Below are 12,359 nucleotides of genomic sequence, written 5' to 3' on the forward strand. Positions count from 1 at the left end.
CAGTAATGAACCCAGCGGACCTGGACTCTGTTCGCCATGCCATTACCCATCAGGAGAAGATGTTGGGCCATCATAGCACGGAGCTACAGGAGATCTCGTTGGCAGTTCGGAACCTTTCTACCCGGTCTGACGGAGGTCCAGAACCAGCGCAAGTTTCCGGTGGAGGATCCACTACCGGTTTCACCCATCTCGCCTGCCGCGTCTGGAGCTGTGTCCTTCCGTGAGCCCAAGGTTCCGACGCCGGATAAATATGAGGGGGAGCTGGGAAGATGCCGTTCTTTCCTTATGCAGTGTGGGTTAGTGTTCGATCTACAGCCCTACTCTTATGCCACAGACAAGGCTAGGATAGCCTTTGTGATTGAGTTGCTGCGTGGTCGAGCGCTGGAGTGGGCTTCAGCCGTTTGGGAACGACAAGACCCCTGCATGGCTTCATACCAGGGGTTCACGGCCGAGATGAGGAAGCTCTTCGACCATTCCGTCCGAGGGAGGGACGCAGCTAGGCGCCTGTTTTCGCTTCACCAAGGAACTCGCAGCGTGGCCGACTTCGTGATCGAGTTCAAGACGTTGGCTGTGGAGAGTGGGTGGAATGAGGAGTCTCTGCAAGCGGCCCTTTTACCAGGGTCTGTCGGAGCAGCTCAAGGATGAGTTGATCTCCTATCCGGAGCCTAGTGACCTGGACAGCTTGGTAGCCTTGTCTATTCGGGTGGATAATCGAGTCCGTGAGCGAAGGAGGGAGAAGCAATGGGGTCCGTCCAATCGATCAGCTTCTCAGGTTCCAGTCGGGTCGGGGATTGGACCAGAATACGTCGATCATCGTCCACCACACAGGATTAGTGGAGAGGTCCTGTCTCCCGATTCTGAACCAATGCAAGTAGGGCGGCACGGGTTAACCAAGGAGGAACGCCAACTCAGACGTAGGACTAACTGTTGCCTCTACTGTGGTGGTTCGGGACATTACCTCGCCACCTGTTCCCGGCGGTCGTCAAACTGCGCGGCTCGCTAAAGTTGGGAGGACTTTTAGCGAGCCAGTTTCGACCTCTCAATACCTCTGTCAGACCCCGTTTCCCGGCTACCCTTGTGAACAGGAATCAGAGCTTAGCGATTAACGCTTTTATCGATTCAGGTGCCGATGGAAGCTTTCTTGATGCCGAGTTGGTGGAACAGCTGGGGCTTTCCAAGGAGCAATTGCCGGAAGCCATTGAAGCGACCACTCTGAACGGCAGTAGTCTGGCACGTATCACGATGAGGACTGAACCGGTTAAGATGCTGTTGTCGGGGAATCATTCGGAGATGATTTCATTCTTCATTCTGCCGTCTTCCCATGTTCCTCTGGTCCTTGGATACCCCTGGCTGAAGGAACACAATCCCACGTTCGATTGGGTGACGGGCAAGGTAACGAGTTGGAGCCTTGATTGTCATGCTAACTGTCTCAAGACTGCCTGTCCCCATTCGGTTCCCAGTCAGGTGATTGAGGCTAAACCCCCAGATTTGTCCCTGGTTCCCGAGACATATCACGATTTGGGGGAAGTGTTCAGTAAGCAGAAGGCTCTGTCACTCCCTCCCCCACCGACCATATGATTGTGCCATCAACCTGTTCCCTGGAGCTGTCTACCCCAAGGGAAGGTTATACAGTATCTCCCGCCCTGAACGTGAGGCTTTGGAGACCTACATCAAGGAGTCCCTAGCTGCTGGTCTCGTTCGTCCCTCGTCATCACCCCTGGGGGCAGGATTCTTCTTTGTGGGTAAGAAGGATGGCTCTCTTCGACCGTGTATTGATTATCGGGGGTTGAATGACATCACGGTCAAGAACAAGTATCCCCTGCCCTTGATGAGTTCTGCCTTCGACTCCTTACAGGGTGCTACGGTGTTCACCAAGCTAGACCTACGCAATGCGTATCACATGGTCCGGATCAGAGAGGGAGACGAGTGGTTGACGGGTTTCAATACACCGATGGGTCACTTCGAGTATCAGGTGATGCCGTTTGGACTGACCAATGCTCCAGCGGTATTCCAGAGTATGGTGAACGACGTCCTGAGAGATATGATCGGTCTCTTTGTGTTTGTTTACCTGGATGACATTCTGATCTTCTCGAAGGAACCTTCCGACCACGTCCAGCATGTCCGGCAGGTTCTGCAGCGATTGTTGGAGAATCGCCTGTTCGTGAAGGCCGAGAAGTGCGAGTTTCACGCCCACACGACATCCTTTCTCGGGTACATCATCTCCAGGGGGAGATTAGGATGGACCAGGAGAAGGTTAGAGCGGTTCTGGAATGGGCCCAGCCCGGTACGAGATTGCAGCTCCAGAGATTTTTGGGGTTTGCGAATTTCTACCGCAGATTCATCCGGGATTACAGCCGTGTGGCCGCTCCGTTAACTGCCTTGACTTCCAGTATCAGGAGCTTCAAGTGGAATCCGGAGGCGGATCGAGCGTTTCTGGATTTGAAGAGGCGATTCACCAACGCACCGATTCTCTCTCAACCGGACACGGCCCGTCAGTTCGTCGTTGAAGTGGACGCGTCTGATGTGGGAGTTGGCGCCATCCTGTCGCAGCGATGCTCCACGGACAGTAAACTCCATCCCTGCGCCTACTACTCTCGTCGCCTTTCGCCTGCGGAGAGGAATTACGATGTGGGTAACCGGGAGCTTCTCGCGGTGAAACTTGCCTTGGAGGAGTGGCGCCACTGGTTGGAGGGGGCGGAGCAACCGTTTATTGTCTGGACTGACCACAAGAATCTTGCTTACGTGCAATCGGCTAGACGTCTCAACTCCCGTCAGGCCAGGTGGTCGTTGTTTTTCGGACGATTCAATTTTTCCCTGACGTTCCGACCTGGATCTAAGAACGGCAAGGCGGACGCCTTGTCTCGGATGTTCTCCAAGACGGAGGAGAGTGGGTCCAAGACCGAGACAATTCTCCCCCGGAACTGCGTCGTGGGAGCTGTTAGGTGGAAGATTGAGGAGGAGGTGATGGCGGCCCTTCGGACGCAGCCCGGTCCCGGTAACGGTCCACCCGGTCGGTTGTTTGTGCCTGAGTCGGTTCGTCCTGCGGTGCTCAAATGGACCCACGCCAGCAAGATGGCTTGTCACCCTGGCGTGGCTCGGACGATGGCGTTTCTTCGCAGACGTTTTTGGTGGCCTGCCATGGCCGAGGATACTCGGGGTTATGTTGCTGCCTGTCTAGTGTGTGCGCAGAATAAGAGTACCAATCGGCCCAGCTCTGGACTACTTCACCCCCTTCCTATTCCCCGGCGACCATGGTCGCATCTGGCCCTGGACTTTGTCACTGGGTTGCCCGCTTCTGAGGGGAACACGGTCGTTCTGACTATCGTGGACAGATTCAGCAAGTTCGCCCACTTTGTGCCAATTGCCAAGCTTCCCTCTGCCTCGGAGACGTCCGAGATCCTGGTTAGGGAGGTTTTCAGGGTCCACGGTTTGCCCAGTGATATCGTTTCCGACCGTGGCCCTCAGTTTACCTCTGCTGTCTGGAAGTCCTTCTGTTTGGCCATTGGAGCTACAGTCAGTCTCACATCTGGTTTTCACCCCCAATCTAATGGTCAGGCGGAGAGAGCCAACCAGAAGATGGAATCCACGCTACGCTGCCTGGCCTCTTCCAACCCCACCTCCTGGGTCTCTCAGTTGCCTTGGGTTGAGTATGCCCACAATACTCTCCCTACATCTGCCACTGGGATGTCTCCCTTCCAGTGCCTGTATGGCTACCAACCTCCCTTGTTCCCTTCTCAGGAGAAGGAGCTCTCAGTGCCTTCTGTTCAGGCCCATATTCGTCGTTGCCACCGGACCTGGCATCGGGCCAGAAAGGCACTCCTTAGAGTTTCGGACCGGTATCAGCTCCAGGCGAATCGTCGCCGGATCCCCGCTCCCACCTATACCATCGGAGATAGGGTCTGGTTGGCCACACGGGATCTTCCTTTACGGACTGAGTCTAGGAAGTTGTTACCGAAGTTCATTGGTCCGTTTGTGGTGGAGAAGGTGATTAATCCGGTGGCAGTTCGACTCAAACTCCCGAGGACGCTCAGAGTCCATCCCACCTTTCATGTCTCCTGCCTCAAGCCTGTTTTCCTCAGTCCTCTGTTGCCTCCTCCGCCTCCTCCTCCTCCTCCTCGGATGATCGGAGGTGGTCCTGCCTACACGGTGCGACGCATCATGGATTCCAGACGGCGGGGCCGGGGTTTCCAGTATCTCGTGGACTGGGAGGGGTATGGTCCTGAAGAGAGGAGTTGGATTCCGCGGCGACAGATCCTAGATGCTGACCTCATTCGTGACTTCTACCGCCTCCATCCTGGCGCTCCGGGAGTCCGCCCGGTGGCGTTCGGCCGGAGGGGGGGTACTGTAACGATCCCGGCAGTCTGAGTCGGGTCCTGTCTGTGGACTAGTTTTTCTGCTCGTGATCTCCAGTTTCCCGAGGGTTCTGGAACGCTCCGGGGAGCTCTCTTGAGTTCCGCACCTGCATCCCATCAGCAATCTGCACACCTGGTCCTGATCATCACCCTTCTTAGGCTCTGGCCTAACATCCATTCCCTGCCGGATCGTTAGCCATGAACAGTAGGTTTACCAGAGTATCAGTCTTAGAGCTTCTAGCGTTAGTTTTGTTGTTTTGCACCTTGTTGGTTTGTTGTTTACTTACCTCCGTTTTGTTCCATCTGCAGTCACTCGTCCGGAACCTTCATCCAACCTCTGCCTGGTGGTCGGCGGCTGCCGAGCCATGATTGGATCAACCACTGCACCCCCAACAACTAATCAACGCCGCCCGCTCTGTTCCCTGGATTATTCAGCATCACTCTTGACTTTGTAAATAAACACTCACCTTCGTTTCAACTTACCTTGTCCTGGTCTGCTTCTGGGTTCTGGCTTTGTAACTCGTGACAGCATAAACATATTTAGCAGATATTATTGCGGGTGTAGTGAAATGCTTGTGTTCCTAGCTCCAACAGTGCACTAATATCTAACAATACACAACAAATCTAAAAAGTAAAAGAATGGAATTAATAAATAAATATTAGGACGATCAATTTAAATATATACACTTTTTATACAAAAGTATGTGGACATCCCTTCAAATTAGTGGATTCGGCTATTTCAGCCACAACTGTTGCTGACAGGTGTATAAAATCGAGCACACAGCCATGCAATCTCCATAGACAAACATTAGCAGTAGAATGGCCTTACTGAAGAGCTCAGTAACTTTCAAAGTGGTACCGTCATAGGATGCCACCTTTCCAACAAGTCAGTTTGTCAAATTTCTGCCCTGCTAGAGCTGCCCCGGTCAACTGTAAGTGCTGTTATTGTGAAGTGGAAACATCTAGGAGCAACAACAGATCAGCCGCGAAGTGTTACGACACACAAGCTCACAGAACGGGACCGCCGAGTACTTAAGCGCGCAGCGCGTAAAGATCTTATGTCCTAGGTTGCAACACTTACTACGTCAGCACAATAACTGTTCGTCGGGAGCTTCATGAAATGGATTTCCATGGCCAAGTAGCTGCACACAAGCCTAAGATCACCATGCGCAATGCCAAGTGTCGGCTGGAATGGTATAAAGCTCGCCGCCATTGAACTCTGGAGCAGTGGAAACGCGTTCTCTGGAGTGATAAATCATGCTTCACCATCTGGCAGTCCGACGGACGAATCAGGGTTTGGCGGATGTCAGGAGAACACTACCTGCCCCAATGCATAGTGCCAACTGTAAAGTTTGGTGGGGCTGTTTTTCATGGTTCGGACTAGGCCCCTTAGTTCCAGTGAAGGGAAATGTTAACACTACAGCATACAATTACATTCTAGAAGATTCTGTGCTTCCAACTTTGTGGCAACAGTGAGATGTTCGATGAGCAAGTGTCTACATACATAACTTGCAAATAAATTCATTAAAAATCCTACAATGTGATTTTCTGGATTTTTTCTCTCAATTTGTCTGTCATAGTTGACGTGTACCTATGATGAAAATTACAGGCCTCTCTCATCTTTTAATTGGGAGAACTTGCACAATTGGTGGCTGACTAAATACTTTTTTTCCCCACTGTATGTGATGGGATGTATAGACGTTATGGACAGCATATGCATAGAATATGTAGTATATCTGTAGAATACGTAGGATAGAATGGTATATGTACAGCAATATTTATATAGGATAGGCCTTGACTAGAATACAGTATATACAGTTGAAGTCGGAAGTTTACATACACCTTAGCCAAATACATTTAAACTCAGTTTTTCACAATTCCTGACATTTAATCCTAGTAAAAAGTCCCTGTCTTAGGTCAGTTAGGATCACCACTTTATTTTAAGAATGTGAAATGTCAGATTAATAGTAGAGAGAATGATTCATTTCAGCTTTTATTTATTTCATCACATTCCCAGTGGGTCAGAAGTTCACATACACTCAATTAGTATTTGGTAGCATTGCCTTTAAATTGTTTAACTTGGGTCAAACGTTTCGGGTAGCCTTCCACAAGCATCCCACAATAAGTTAGGTGAATTTTGGCCCATTCCTCCTGACAGAGCTGGTGTAACTGAGTCATGTTTGTAGGCCTGCTTGGTCGCACACGCTTTTTCAGTTCTGCCCACAAAATGTCTATTGGATTGAGGTCAGGGCTTTGTGATGGCCACTCCAATACCTTGACTTTGTTGTCCTTAAGCCATTTTGCCACAACTTTGGAAGTATGCTTGGAGTCATTGTCCATTTCGAAGACACATTTGCGACCAAGCTTTAGCTTCCTGACTGATGTCTTGAGATGTTGCTTCAACATATCCACGTAATTTTCCTTCCTCATGATGCCATCTATTTTCTGAAGTGCACCAGGCCCTCCTGCAGCAAAGCACCCCCACAGCATGGTGCTGCCACCTCCGTGCTTCACGGTTAGGATGGTGTTTTGCTCCAAACATAACGATGGTCATTATGGACAAACAGTTCTATTTTTGTTTCATCAGACCAGCAAAACAGTCCTGTAGCTTAGTATCTGCGTCATCTGAACACTTTTTTATTAACCGAGTCACTGGTGCTTCCTGCTTTAGTTTTTGCTTATAAGCAGGAATCAGGAGGATAGTTATGGTCAGATTTTCCAAATGGAGGGTGAGGGAGAACTTTGTACGCGTCTCTGTGTGTGGAGTAAATGTGGTCTAGAGTTTTTTTCCCTCTGTTTTCTTCCCTCTGGTTGCACATTTAACATGCTGGTAGAAATTAGGTAGAAAATATTTAAGTTTCCCTGCATTAAAGTCCCCGGCCACTAGGACCGCTGCCTCTGGATGAGCATTTTCCTTTTTACTTATGGCCTTATACAGCTCATTGATTGCAATCTTAGTGCCAGCATCGGTTTGTGGTGGTAAATAGACAGCTACGAAAAATATAGATGAAAACTCTCTTGGTAAATAGTGTGGTCTACAGCTTATCATGAGATACTCTACCTCCGGTGAGCAAAACCTTGAGACTTCCTTAGTATTAGATTTTATGCGCCAGCTGTTGTTTACAAATATACACAGACCACCACCCCTTGTCTTACCGGAGTCAGCCGTTCTATGCTGCCGATGTAGCGTATATCCCGCCAGCTGTATGTTATTCATGTCGTCGTTCAGCCACGACTCGGTGAAACATAAGATATTACAGTTTTTAATGTCCTGTTGGTAGGATAACCTTAGTCTTAGGTCGTCCAATTTGTTTTCAAATGATTGAACATAGGCTAATAAGATTGATGGGAGCGGCAGTTTACTGGCTCGCCGCCGGATCCTTACAAGGCACCCTGACCTACGTTCACGATATCTCTGTCTCTTTCTCCTTTGAATGACGGGGATTTGGGCCTTGTCGGGTGTCTGTAGGATATCCTTCGCGTCCGACTCGTTGAGGAAAAAATATTCGTCCAATACAAGGTGAGTAATCGCTGTCCTGATATCCAGAAGCTATTTTTGGTCATAAGAGACGGTGGCAGAAACATTATGTACAGAATAAAATACAAATAACGCGAAAAAACACACATAATAGTACAATTGGTTAGAGGGCTGTAAAACGGCAGCCATCTTCTCCAGTGCCAATGTACATATGAGGTGGGTCAAACAGTAAGTAAACATTATGACCAGTGTTCCATGACTATGTACATAGGGGCAGCAGCCTCTAAGGTGCAGGGTTGAGTAACTGGGTGGTAGCCGGCTAGTAACAGTGACTAAAGTTCAGGTCAGGGTACTGTACTGGGTTTTTCAGTCTCTCGGTCCCAGCTTTGATGCACCTGTACTGACCTCGCCTTCTGGATGGTAGCGGGGTAAACAGGCCGTGGCTCGGGTGGCTGAGGTCCTTGATTAACTTATTGGCCTTCCTGTGACCCTAGGTGCTGTAGATGTCCTGGAGGGAAGGCAGTATGCCCCCGGTGATGCGTTGGGCAGACCGCACTACCCTCTGGAGAGCCCCGCGGTTGCGGACGGTGCAGTTGCCATACCACGCAGTGATACAGCCCGACAGGATGCTCATCACACTCGAGAATAAAGTTCTTAACAGAAATAAAGCATGGAAAATATACACAACATGAAATACATCTCATTTTATTCACACCAACTGACATAACTGTAACTCTTGCCATTGCCAAACAGAGTTGTTTGGAATTTGTTTCAGTGAAGCTCATACAAACAATAACAGTAGAACGGTAAAAACTGTATCACAAACATCCATAAAAGCATTAATATTTGGATGATTTCGAGGGCCTCTGTACATAATAATGACAAGTGCTAACCAGAAGAGCGTTGTCCTCACTAAAGTGCCTGTGAGAGGTAGCTACTAGACTATTGAGACGCAGCTACAGTGTGTTGTCAAGGAGAGGTGTTGAAGCTGCCCCCTGGAGGTCGGCGGGAGGCGAAAGGGGAGAAGTCCTCGAGGGCAAACAAGAAGACGTCGCTCGGTTTTCGTAGTAAAAGGAACTGCAAGAAGTCAGCCAACATGGCAAGGAGCTCCCCGTGCTGCCGCAGGTACGAGGCATGCTCCGCCTTCAACTCTTCCTGTAACACACACACAGGTCAGGTCATGTTGGAAACGTAGGGGTTAGTGGTTAAGAGTAAGCGGCTAGGTGAGAGTAGGGGGTAATGGTAGGGTGTAAGGAAGACTTGTCACACCCTGATCTGTTTCACCTGTCTTGTGCTTGTCTCCACCCCCCACCAGGTGTCTCCCATTGTTCCCAATGATCCCATGTGTTTTTATACCTGTGTTCTCTGTTTGTCTGTTGCCAGTTCGTCTGGTCTCGTCAAGCCTACCATCGTGGTTTTCCCATACTCCTGTTCGCTTTAGTCCCTGTTTTCTAGTTCTTCCAGTTTTGATCATTCTGCCTGCCCTGACCCTGAGCCTGCCTGCCGTCCTGTACCTATCTGACTCTGACCCAGTTTACGAACTTCTGCCTGTCCTCAACCTGCCTCTTGCCTGCCCCTTATATATTAATAAACATCAGAGACTCTAACCATCTGCCTCCTGTGTCTGCATCTGGGTCTCATCTTGTGTCATGTTAAGACTAATATGTCACCTTTCTGTCCAGGAACTTGGAGTGCATCTCCATGTCCTCCTCCCACACCAGACGCCTCTTCTTAAATGCTGGCTTATCATCTCTTAACTCTGACACACAACACACATACACACAAACATTTAAATAGGCGAGCATTCCTATGAGTGTGTGTGTGTGTGTGTCTGTGTGCCCGTGTGTATTTTGGGCGGGAGCAGCAGGATCCTCATGTTGACGGGAGAGCCTACCTGCACTCAGCTGGTCAGGTGTATAAACAGGAACAGGATATGTCATCACACAGGGAGAAAGAGATGTCAGGAACAGTGGTGCCCTGTATGTCCCGGGTTCCCCTGGTGTAGGCTGGGTTACTGTAAAAGTACTTTGTGACAGCTGCTGGTTAAAAAAATTAAGCTGTTTATAAATTTGCTTGATTGATTGTATAAGTAGAAGTGATGTCCACTGACTCATTAGGTAGGAAGTAGCAGTGCCAACACTGAGAAGTGGCTGGGATGTCGTCCACTAAGTCCACCGTCCTCTCCAACCCAAACACCTCCACTTCCACCATCTGCTGTCTGCCGACTGCACCCCAGCTCCCTCTGACCACAGTTTGACGCGTTGGCCCACCAGACTCATCGTGCATTTGGGCGGAAGTGTCTGGGAATGAGATTAAGTCAAACGCACAACTGAGAACGCACATCAACTTCATAGAACAGTGGAAACACTCGTCTCTCACAAAAAACACACACAGTTTTATGAGTATTATGAGTAAGGCAGACTACAACAACTGACACGCAAACACACACACACACGCAACACACACACACACACCCGCACACTCACATATGTGGAGGTTGAGATGTGTGTCCTGTTGAAAGGAGAGGAAGGTCATGTTTTTCAGGATGCTCTTCCTCAGAGGGAGCAGCAGGCTAGAGCCCTCACACTAACCCCTTCAGAGAGGACAGAGGGTACAACACAGTCTGCCTCTTCACTTCCTACACACACACAGGTTAGTTAGGGCCTACAGATACATACCCGCTAACCGAGCACATCGGGGGAAACACTCTGCCCCCTTACCTCACACATACACACACACACATACACACAGAAATAAATCTCATAAGATTCTCGATGCAGACTTTAAGCTTTTCTATCTGGAAACTATGACCATGTGTTTGTTTGTCTGCTCATCCACTCCTGTGCATGCGTGTTACCTGTGGTCCAGCTGCTGCAGTAGCTCCATGTCTATGGATGTTCTTCTCTACATACCATGCAAGGCAGGGAATGGCAGAAGTGTTGTGCCTGCCTATATGTGTAGTGTCACTGTCAACACTACCAGCTTCAATCTCACCCAGTGGTGCAGGTGTAGTGGTGGCCATACACAGGCATACTCAGTATTCACACCTATTTCTCCACAGATATACTCACCTATACTCACTAATTACAATTGAGAATAATTGAATGGTTGAACAATGCATCTTAATTCCTTTCATCTCTGCCATTATTAGGTGGAGGGAATGACTTAAAATAGACAATTGTTGATAATTAATTCATACTCACCTGATGGCAGAGAGAGGGTGATGGTCAAAACTTAGTATGTCAAGCCGTGTTAGCTGGGGCTGGATAGTATTGAACGATCCTTGTACAGTGTACAGACAGACACGCACACACACACACCTGTTTGGTATGATAGCTAGCTAGCTAGCTTTAGCCATTAGCTCGATACTTGGTGGCTTTTAATATAAGCTCCCTGTCTTGTCTGTCAGTAAAGCCACCAAGCATTGAAGGAAGTCAGCTAGCTAGTTAGCTAGCTAGCTAACTAACATTACTTGTTGGTGGCCCTTATTTATAACTAAGCTGGTGAAAGCTAGCTAGCTGGACCGATGGTCAGGTAACGTCAGATAGTCTCACAGCTTTTACTTTGAAAACAGCTAGCACACATATCCTGTTACAGACCTTCCTCTCTACGCCCACACCGTCTTTGTTCATTAATTAAATCTTGTGGACGACATAAGAAAAATACATTAATGCAGTCAAAATGATTATCCGTCTTAGTTGTTTAAGTTCAGATATTGATTGACCGAACCGTACACAGATCGTGAAGTAACCCCCGAGTTTCGACTTACACTATATTTGAGTGAATTGAGACTCAGTGAAAGCAGAAGGGTATTGAAACATGTTTTGATGGTGTATGGACCTCAGATTGAACTGCATGTTCCTGAATGGCAAAATAATTTGTTCTGTGAAAAAGTATCCTTGCACTTTAGGAGACATTGGGCTAATATGACATTTGGTACAGGTGGTTTTTGGAACAGATGTATGCTCCTCAACAGTGTCTAAAGTGATTGATGATGTATTATCATACAGGTAGATACAGTATGTTGTTTTGTGATTTGATGTTTCGGTTGTTGCTTGTGTTTTGTTCTGTATATTGCTCCTCCTCGCCTAAATAAAATGTCAACTCTTGGTTTTTGTCTGTTTTTGATTGGTTTGACCGTGCGTCCTTCTTTGTGTCTTTCATACTTATTTATGTGTGACTTGTTGAAGAACAAGGGACAAATCGGCCTTCAACGACACCTGTAAGGCAGCACTGCACTCTTACATAAAAGGGTTCCAAAAGGGTTATTTAGCTGTCCCCATAGGAGAACCCTTTTTGGTTCCAGGTAAAATATTTTTGCGTTCCAGGTATAACCCTTTTGGGTTCCATATAGAACCCTCTGTCGAAAGGGTTCTACATGGAACCCAAAAGGGTTATTCAAATGGTTCTCCTATGGGGACAGCCAAAGAACCCTTTAAGGTTCTAGATAGCACCTTTTTTTCTAAGCGTGCGCCTCCCAGGTAGATTTTTAACGCAACCCCCGCTGTTAATGGTATAGGCTTGAGTAA

The sequence above is a fragment of the Coregonus clupeaformis genome, chromosome 21 (genome assembly GCF_020615455.1).
Source record: "Coregonus clupeaformis isolate EN_2021a chromosome 21, ASM2061545v1, whole genome shotgun sequence".
NCBI classification, from domain to species: domain Eukaryota; kingdom Metazoa; phylum Chordata; class Actinopteri; order Salmoniformes; family Salmonidae; genus Coregonus; species Coregonus clupeaformis.